The sequence below is a fragment of the Centruroides sculpturatus genome, unplaced genomic scaffold (genome assembly GCF_000671375.1).
Source record: "Centruroides sculpturatus isolate CEXI.00-Female unplaced genomic scaffold, Cexi_2.0 scaffold574, whole genome shotgun sequence".
NCBI lineage: Eukaryota > Metazoa > Arthropoda > Arachnida > Scorpiones > Buthidae > Centruroides > Centruroides sculpturatus.
Window position 1 is genome coordinate 185,865 of NW_019384740.1, and position 11,140 is coordinate 197,004.

The 11,140-nt window shown below is 27.0% G+C and overlaps 1 pseudogene; it reads left to right on the forward strand.

Annotated features, from left to right (window-relative positions):
- LOC111628352 overlaps window positions 1–11,140 on the forward strand; it is a 38,683-nt pseudogene that overhangs the window by 21,972 nt on the left and 5,571 nt on the right.

The following is an 11,140-nucleotide window of genomic DNA, read 5'->3' on the forward strand; positions in this document are numbered from 1 at the left end:
AAAACATACATAGTTATATATATATAAAATTACAAAATTTAAATTGTTCAAAATTCTAAATTTTCAATCTATAGATCGCGAGCTACAAAACATTATCTTTCCAGTTTTAAATAAGTTAAAAGTTGAAAAATTTATCATTAAACGTTTAATAAACACGAAATATAAATATATTTAACGGATATAAAGAGATATTAATAAATTTTATAGTTATTTATTTATTTATTCGCTCATAAATAAGGCATCACCTGCATCAGAATGATATTAAAATGTAACAGGATTTCTGTCTGTGTAAATATATTAAAATTTTAATATCTGTAAGATTAATGCGTTATAGTTTTCTACAGTTAGATTAAATTTATTTTAGTAATAATATATATTTTTTTATTTTAATTTTTTATTTATGTTTTACTTCTCTCCTCCTCCTCCTCCTCCTCTTCTTCTTCCTCATCATCACCACTCAGGATTCTGTTATTTCGAATGAAAAATGGAGAGAACCATTCGAAGAGAAATTTAATTTGTTTTAATCTTATTTACTAAGTTTTTATCTTAAAAAATGACGAATATAAACGATTATTAGCTGTAAATTCACAATATTTCGACTTGTTACTTACGAGAAACTTCATTTCCTCAAGCCATTCAACGTTGCAAAAAGCGTAACTAATGGTCATGAGATGATGAAAAATATTGCAATTTTCTTCTATTTATAAATCAAAATATCGATATTATTATTTATAAAAAAATAAAAATAAAATTTAATATTTCTTATTAACTCTTAAAATGTATAAACGTATACATTTTTAATGTTTTTATTTAAATTTTTTAAAGTGAAAGATATGATAAATTTGCTCATAACCAATAGATGGCATTAAGCGAAAAAAAAATTGGAATTTAATCGGATTTTTTGGATTTTTAATATAAAATTTTTATATAAAAAACGTTAAATTAATTATATAAAAAATTCTACTTTAATTATATGTGAATGGATTTTAATCATTGTTAATTTAATTATGTAATTTAAGCTTAGTAACTTAGGCTTGAGCAAGTATTTAGTGAGTTACTCGTGCTACAACTGAGTTAATCTAGCGTAATTTAACTCTGTTTTTTTTAATTGAACAGCTTAATATTGCTTTATTTAAATAATTTAACTAATTTATATTTAAATAAAACAACATTTTATAGTTTAATAGTCGAATTTCTCGAGTTAAAGTTGAAAATTCAATGCGTTTTTAGTTCAATTAGTACCATGTTTATTACAATTTACTCGAGTAAATTGTAATAAAAATGGTACTAATTGTAATTTAATTACAATTTACTTGGTAAATTACAGTTAAACTATTGGTTAAAGAAGAAGAAATTAAATATTTCACTTAAAAAAATAATGTATAACACTTTAACACATTGTTAATAAATAAGTTATAATGATTTAAGAAAAGAGAATGATGTAGAGTTTGTAACAGTGCTATTAATAGTTCTAATGAGCCATTTCATATCCACATACCATACCATGTCATACCATAACCATGTTTGGACTAATTTACTAATTTATCTATGAATTTCAAGAAGTACGTAAGGGTTTTGTACCAGTAGACACAGTAGATATGGACATATGACAACTTCTGTAACAAGTTCCAACAGCAGCTGGTTCGTGCTTTATACACATAAACACCTGTATATGAAGAGTTCAATAGTTTCGTGTTCCTATACTCCAGTATATGAAGAAGGCAGCGGTTGTAACTTTAAATTTTGCCAGATAAGCGTTAAAGTAACAATGCCCAGTGAGAATTTGGCCTATAGAATAAGTCGTGTTATAGAATAAGGGTGTTGTTAGTGAAGGGTTCGTTCTGATGTGGCTCCAATTTGAGTCTTTGACCCGCATTTCATTCCATTTGTCTATGCACCATTCGAACTCATTGTTTTTTTTGAAAGAGGGAGATGTTTAATTAAATTTGTACCTAAAGTGCTTCTAGTATTGTTTTCTTTGTGTTCGAAAAATAGTTGTAGACTGTGCAAAGCAATACCTGAAACTATAGAGGTTTAATTTGCATTTATCTCGAAAACTCTCTGATCGACTTTGAACCATCTGTTTAGATTCCAAGACTGGATCGAGTAGTAGGGATCTACTTTAGTAGGGATTTTCTACAGTAGCTTGTAGCAGATCCCTACTACTGTACATTCTTCAGCAGATAGATCTACTACAGTAGATTCTTCAGCAGATCCTTACCAGAAGTTACAACTCCTAGCAGGGATCTGCTAATTGGTAGATGTATATTTCTTGGATCTTCTCCTTTGAGAGCACATTAAGACTAGTGTACCAGAGTAAATGATGGTTTAGGATATTTATTCTGTTATTCTGGACGTAGTATGATTACTCTGAATTAGTTTACTCCACGATTTTCAAGCTAAATCTAGATTTAATCTGGTCTGACAGTATAATAATTGAATTCTAGGCCCTGGGAAATTATGGTCTGATAAATGTATTTCAAAGAGTAATTTTCTTACTACTATCTTAAAAGTAATATATATTAAAAAATTATTTATTTAATTAAGATTTTAATTATTATATTTACATTATAAAACATTTATATTTTAAATAAAATATTAAAAAATTATACATAATTATATAAGAATAGAGTAGCTATTAAAACTCGAGATAATCAACCTGTAGATTGCGTCCTACAAGATATATTGAACAGGTGAAATAGCATAATTAAGTTTGAATAGAATTAAAGTTTACAATTATACAGTTTTAACTCAATTAACGATAATTAAACATTATTTTATTTAAGTTTAAATATTTTATTTAAACTCAAATTTAATTCAATTAAAATAATTATTTCAATTAGTTAATCAAGTGAAATAGATGTAAAATTGAAAATAAATTCGTTAAATTATAATATTCTTGAGTTACAATTGAGCTAAATTACAATTTTTTTTTGTGTGTTACATCTAAATTAAATACCCATTTCATTCAGTTAAAAATTAAAGTACAAGTTTACTTAATTCTTAGTCGATTTATTATAGTTAATACGCAAAAATATAATTTGTTAAAGCTGCTTAAAATGTCATTATAATCTTGTTAAAAGATAGAGAATACGATGACTTTATAATCGGATTATATATATAACAGAATTAATTACCGTATACAAAAATTCGAATTAAAAAAAAATTCATGATTAAGGACGTACAGTACAGTACATACATTTCTAAGCTTCTATCTTTTTTTCTGTACTTTTAAAGAAATTAAATTATTTAATTTTATTGCTTAACTTCTCTCCTCCTCCTCCTCCTCCTCCTCTTCTTCCTCATCATCACCACTCAGGATTCTGTTATTTCGAATGAAAAATGGAGAGAACCATTCGAAGAGAAATTTAATTTGTTTTAATCTTATTTACTAAGTTTTTATCTTAAAAAATGACGAATATAAACGATTATTAGCTGTAAATTCACAATATTTCGACTTGTTACTTACGAGAAACTTCATTTCCTCAAGCCATTCAACGTTGCAAAAAGCGTAACTAATGGTCATGAGATGATGAAAAATATTGCAATTTTCTTCTATTTATAAATCAAAATATCGATATTATTATTTATAAAAAAATAAAAATAAAATTTAATATTTCTTATTAACTCTTAAAATGTATAAACGTATACATTTTTAATGTTTTTATTTAAATTTTTTAAAGTGAAAGATATGATAAATTTGCTCATAACCAATAGATGGCATTANTTTGAAGATATTTAAGACAAGTAAACCATAAGGCAGCTAGTAGTAAGAATGCTAAGATCTGTATTTCCGAGACCATGTCTTCCTTTATTTGTTTTTTTCTTCACTACTAGATGCATAAATTGGAAGATTAATAATGATGATGTAATATGCCCAGTGTCTATTTATGCACCTAGTAGTGAAGAAAAAAACAATGCTAAGATCAAGTCTCATGGCAAGTCTCAGTCTTAAATTAAACCCAAAAAAAATAAAATTACATAAAATAAAACATGTGGCTCAATATTCTTTTCTTTTTTCTTCCTTAATAAATACAGGTAATATGAAATATTACATACATGAATTTTTCACGATAAAACTCCGTTAATTGATTTTATGACTTTTTCCATTATCTTGTAGAGTGGCCTCATATATCTTTCATAAACTTTGGTGTAAATATCTTGAGGAAAAGAGAAGACGAGTCAGAAAGGAGAATCACTAGAAAGTTATATTCTTCTTGTACATAAGTAGACAATCAAATTGACTGAGAAAAGTCAGAGCATTCAATTGATAAGAGGTCTGCGACAAGAGAAAGAAAATTTATGGTCGAATCTTATGTCAACAACATCGATGACCGCAGGCTGCATACTCAGCCATAATTTTCCTTATATCACATACTGAATCGTTGCTACCTCCCAACTAAAACTATTAACGTTTATCGATATGTTGACAAAGTTCGACCCAAACGTCATTCTTTGTATGAGCCTCACAGAAATTTATATTCAATCACAAATATTTTCAATTAGAAATTTGTAAAAGTGCCAAGGAAATTTCTATTAATCGATAAGACAATATTTAATTTTAGTGTATAAAATGTACGCTTTCTGAAAAAGGAATGTGTTTTGACGAAGATCGTGGGTTCGAAATGGATTTGTATCTGAATCCATTCCAAAAACTCTTCTTTTTATATAGGAATCAGGTAATCTGCTTCGAGCGTGGATTCAGATCTTAACCAGAGAGTTGAATCCACGCTAAAAACTCTTTTTATGATTCCGATTTTAAAGTATGGGTTCTTGTTCAAGCTAGAGATTCGAATCAATACTCAAAATACATTAGAGTTTCTGCCGTCCATTAATTACGTGTACAGTTTAAAAGAAAGAAGGGGTTGAGAAAAGTATAGTACATTGTCGTATACAATAAGAAGATCAAAGCATTATCCACGTAGACTTGTTTTATCGGTGTTAGTGGCATACAAATATGTTATTACAACCTGTCTATCAGTCGTTTAAATAAATTATCAGTTAAAAATATTTACAAAACTTTTAAGTAAATTCTTCAATGTCGGGAGGATTCACGAGCCATTGTACAGTACACATAACCGAAGGGGAGCGTTTGCTAAAAGTACACCATTGTACACAACGGGGAAGGGATAAAAATGGCTCAAAAACTGTATACTTAATTAATGGACGGTCCCTCTATAAACTTAAGTTCTTAAAAACAAAAATGTTTCAAGAGTGGGTTCGTATCGAAATCAGGAATCCGAACTCACGTCCTTAATCAAAACACATTTTTATACACAAGAGTTTATATTTTGAATATTTCTTATTAACTATTTTAGTTATTCACTTAATAAACAAACATATTTTCATTACTTTTTTATCTGCTTAAATTTTCTATTAAGTTAATACAAAATTTGTAACATTATCTTAGCAGAAAATAATTGTGTTTTTAATTTGAAAACAAATTAAATTATCTAACGCCAAAAATTCGATAATTATGAATGTTTTATTATTACTTCACCAGGCATTCAATTAACATAGAGGAAATATCAAAGTACATCATTATCTTCCTAGTGATTTATGTTCTCTCTTTTCCACCATAAGGCGGTATGAAATACTTTAATTTTATTCTTTTTTTTAGCATTTTCTTTTCATAAAGGTTACGAGATGGTTTCTTTCCAATAATTAACACATTCTTCAGTGATGCGTTAGATAATGTCGATCGTTCTCCTTAAATTTTACTCTTCTGGTAGCAGAAGCTTATCAACTAAAACTGCGGTTTTACTGATTACTACCTTAGGTAATAATTTTAACAGAAAATAGACTTCATTATGTTATATTTCTTGCAGAAAAAATTGATAAAAATTTATATTTAAATCAAATTTTCTCACTTTTAAAAGGCTTTTAAACAAAATTTACCATTATAGAAAGAGCCGCATTTAGAATACAAGAAGCCATTCCTCCTTATCAAACAATAATGGGTAATAGAGAGGTTGCGGCCGAAGTTTTCATCTGTTAAACGTAAACGTCGAACGTCGAGCGCCGCTATCTTGTAAGTGGCGCTCGACGTTCGACGTTCACGTTTTACAGATGAAAACTTCGGCCGCAACCTCTCTAATATGTAAAGAGGCCCCCCATAACGCCAGGCCTTAAATTATAGATTGTTTATATGTAAATTCAGTTGTGATTACACATCATTTAAGTAACTTATCCGATAAGGTAACAATCTTTAAAGACGTTCACTAGAAAATTTATATACATTATTCACTCAAACGAGTTAGGATGAATAAATTATAATTTATCTCTATTAAAATAACATGCCAGATATCATATATATATATTACTTAATAAATTCTCAATCTAGATGAGAAACAGTTTGGTGCTTAACGTCAAGAACCGCTGCTACCAAACAATTTCCTCTTTCTCCTAAATGTATTTCCTGCTTGCCACATATACATGGATGAGAAAAGTGCAACGTCAAGATATTCATTTTAAATATGATTACTTTAGACAAACGTCAGTGACGTATTTAATACCCTCTTTTATATATATATATATAAAAAGAATTTAATAAAACAATTTCCACGTGTAAGAATTGTATCATTAATATTGATCTTTAATGGATAGAGTAGGAATTATTGTGCCATTGAATATTTTTACGCGGTGCAATTAGTGCGTGTTATTAGATTTAATGTCGCCATATTAGTTTATTAAATCATATCTTTCCGCTTATATCTATAGTTTGGATAATTACACACCCGCTGTTCAGTTATAAACTTTTAATATCCCTTGTTTAATGTGGCGTGATAATGAATAAAGAATTTGTCTTTTGGGTTTGACAAAGACGTCCTTTCTTGTCCTTTCTCTAAATTATCTAAGAATAGATTTCTTTGGGATTATTTTAGACTTTTTTCTACTCAATATCAAGCATTAAATTTCATTAAAAAAATAATTTTTTTGAAGATTTAATAGTGTTATTACTAGTAGTTTAGTTGAAGTAGTATTTAGTTTCAATAAGAGTTTAGTACGGCTACTATCTATATTATTAGAGATAGAACTAATAGTTTCAGTTTTATTCATTTTGATAGTATTAGGAATAATATTATTACTAGCAGGAGTAATAGTAGTTGAAATAACATCGGTAGCATTAATATCAGCAGTAGCATATTATTATTAGCAGTGTCCTCAGCAGTAGTATTAGTATCATTAGTAATATTACGTGTATTAATACTACTACTGTTACAATTAAACTACCGTTAGCTTTAACAGTAGTTTAATTCAAGTTTTAATAATTCTCGTAAATTATTTTTTAAAATTTACCTTAGTTTATTGTTAATTCTTTGTAATTTATATTTAAACAAAATTAAATAAAATTCTTTTTAATAAAATTAATTTAAATCCTTACTTATCTGTAAAAAATAGAATAAAAATAAAAGAGGAAGAGGAGGAGGAGGAGGAGAATAAAAAATATAAGGAAAACAAGTATAAATATTTTATAAATGAACAAAATTATATTAAAAATGATTTAAATATTTATGAAATAAATTCTATTTATTTATTTACGATAATTAATTATGAAAATTTCCGTTTATCTAGAAATAATTGTTGTAGAAAATTATTAATTATGGAAGATTTTTCTTTCTTTTTCTCTTGTTTTTTGGTCTTTTGTGTGATAGATAAACTACCCAGAAACAATAAAATATCATTAAGTCGGTTATTAAAAACAGAAAAGAAAAGCCCGTGTTCCTATATCAAAGCGATTGTTCACCTCACAAAAAAATAAATTGAACAGACACCCAGACATTCACCATATCTTGACAGTATCCGGATTACATTGAACTTATATTAAAAAAATGACAGAAAAATCCTCATCTCGCCTTTTTAGAAAATAAAAATAAGATAAATTTTTTAGAATGTTTATATATATTATTTATAAAAAAAAGTAATAAGTTGAAGTGAAACTGTATCGTTGTATCTTATGAGTATAGTATTTTATTAAGAAAATAATTAAAAAATATTATAAAATAATTAATAAAAATTTACTATAAAAATAATATATACAGCTGAATCTTCAATATAGCCACCTCTCAACAGGAACACGGCCATTTTCTCAGGAACTTGCGTACAAAATAACCTCTAAACAGGCCACTTTACTACGGCCGTTCCATTAGTAGCTGTTGTTCAGATGTTTATATTAATAAATTGATTGACGACGCCAATGTGACGCCATTTTGTATCGGCGAAACAAAATGGCGTCACAAAATGGCGAAATGTTTCAGAATGTATGATTACGTATTCGTATCTTGAAAAAAACGAACTTATAATTCGATTATTCTGTTTGAAATTTGAATGTTTGTCAACATTATTACGCGAAATTTTATAACGTTATATTAACATACAACATTATGAAACAGTATGACATTATTTTCATCACAATCTCTACCAATATCGTTTCAAAATGGCATATAACCATGGAAGATTCTCATGTTTTATTATTAAAATCTTGAAAACTTGACGTTATAGCTAAGGTATATAAATAATAATTGCAAGAACAGATACGAACATACAGATAAACAATAATTACAGTAAGTTGAAGTATTTGTATACGTCAACTTAACCATGACGTATACAAACTTTACTCATATTTCTATCGAATTAGCATCCGAAGCCATTTATAATTACAATGGGTTCGACACTTTTGTCCTCAAGTTGAAGCAAAAATTTCAATAAACATCCCTTCATTTATAGACGATTTCTCACTCATTAGATGACTCGTGTTCTTCTAAAGTGCTCAGTACTTTGGTAACGGGGTGCATCATCATTGAGCTGTCCACATGGAGTTTTCCGGATTTTCTACACGCATATGACACCTAAATAGGAGTCAGTTTTCCTAAAAAGCATCCCTCTTTTAGTAGATATCACAAGTGTTGCTTATTCCTCCAATTCCCAATCTTCTAAAGTCTTTGGGCCGTCCAAGTACATTAAGTTCTTGAGATATTCCCCATAGGAAAAGTCGTAGGAATCTTAAGATAATGCAAATTAATTCCTCTTAATATGGGTTCTCAACTTCAATTTGAAGGAAATCTTTTGATTTATTTTACATTTATTAAAAAAACAAGTTAAATTTCATTGCTTTGAACACAATCAAATCAAATATTGTAAATTTAAAAAATACAAAAAACATGATTGAATTTATTTGTGAAGTAAAATTAATCTTTAACACATTTTTAATTATATTTAAAACATTTACTAAAACAAAATGTGATTAGGAAATATTTAATTAGATTGATCGATGAAAGGGTAAAGAAAATGAATTTGTTGTTTAACATATTTAATGATTCAAACTCAGTGACATTTTAAATTTAATTAAAGGTTGCGATAATTAACTCGTCACACAACTTTTTAAACTTATTTTTTTTTTAGGTACTTTAAGGGTTTTTATGAAGAAAGAGACACAAATGTTTCAAGAATTGACACCCGTTTGGGAGAAAGAAGGCGAACAAGGCAACTTATGGCTCCAGAGCAGCCTTTCTATACCTAAATTAAATGAAAAATTTCAGGTAAGATAAATACATTTAACGCCTATTTTTAATTATTTTCCTTTGTTTTAGAATTTAAAAAGAAATACAAAATATAAAAATGTCAAAAGTTCGAAATTTTTTAGAAAATACAAAAAAGTTAAAATATTTATTTAAAATACCACAAAAATGAATAAATTTTTAACGATGTAACAGTTCTCTTCTCTTCTCAGTCTTCAATTTTTCAAAATTCTTTTAAATTTTTCACAATTTTTCGAGTTTTTAAAATTTGAATATTGAAATTTTTTGTAAATTTTTAAAAATATTTAAAAAATTTGTTGTTTTTTTCAGAATATATATATATATATATAGTTGGGGGGTTAAGGGTTTTTTAAGGGAAATTTTAAGGTAATTTTTAGACGATTTTTCGTCTAATTCGTCGAAAAATTTTCTGACTTTTTGAGGTTTTTTAAAGAATATCTTTGATTTTTATTTTTTAGAATATATTTTTTTTACTTTTTCAAAAGAATAAAATGCAAAAAAGTCAACTTAGAGTGTGAAGTCAAAGAAAATAAACTTCAGAGAAGTCAATTAAAAATACATTTTGAGAAAATATAATTTTAAAATGAATTCTTAAGTGCAATTAAAAGTCAGTTTTTAAAGAAAATACAATTTTAAAAAGTCAATTTTCGCAAAAATGCAATTTTAAAAAGTCAATTTTAGAAAAAATACAATTTTAAAAAGTCAATTTTAGAAAAAATACAATTTTAAGGAGTCAATTTTAGAAAAAATGCAATTTTAAAAGTCAATTTTCGTAACAAATACAATTAAAATAGATTGTTTTAAAAATACAATTCAAAAAGTCAGTTTTAAAGAAAATACAATTTTAAAAAGTCAATTTTCGTAAAAATACAATTAAAAATAGATTTTTTTAAGAAAGCGCAATTCAAAAGTCAGTTTTTAAAGAAAATACAATTTAAAATAAACTAAATTTTTTAAACTGACTTTTTTGAATTTATTTTATTCTACGTAAAAAATTTTTGGAAAATACTGTTATTTTACTTAAACACAATCGATTTTTCTAAAATTAATTTTAAAAAAATTTTTTGCAGATTATAATTGAAGGAATTCGAGGTGACAGCTACGTTGGTGATACAGCTATCGATGATGTTGGTTTATATTCGACCCCCTGCGAAGAACTTGCATTTGCAAACATTACAAAAGGTAAAAAAAAATTATTTTATTATTCTTTTATTATAATACTATCATATATTTTAAAAGTTAGTTAGTTTGTCTGTCTGTTAGCTCGATACAAAAAATACTCGTAAATAAAAATGTATCAGCTAGTAAAGAAAAAGTTCGAAAATCCTATATTTCTAGAATGTTCTCAATTTAGATAGAGATTTTGAGTAAAAGGACAGACAAACAAACGTTTTAAAAATATACACATGTATTAGGGGAGACCGGGGCAACTTCGGCATGCGGGGCAAGTTTGTCAAGCGCTTTTTTTTAAAAACAAATTAAAAGGAGACTTTGGTTATAGGTTAGGCAGTTGAGTTTTATTGGTGGCTTGTTGAGTGTAGTGTTTTTATTGTTCTCCAACAAGCGTAGTTGAATTATCAAGCAAATTTTCATTTTCGTTC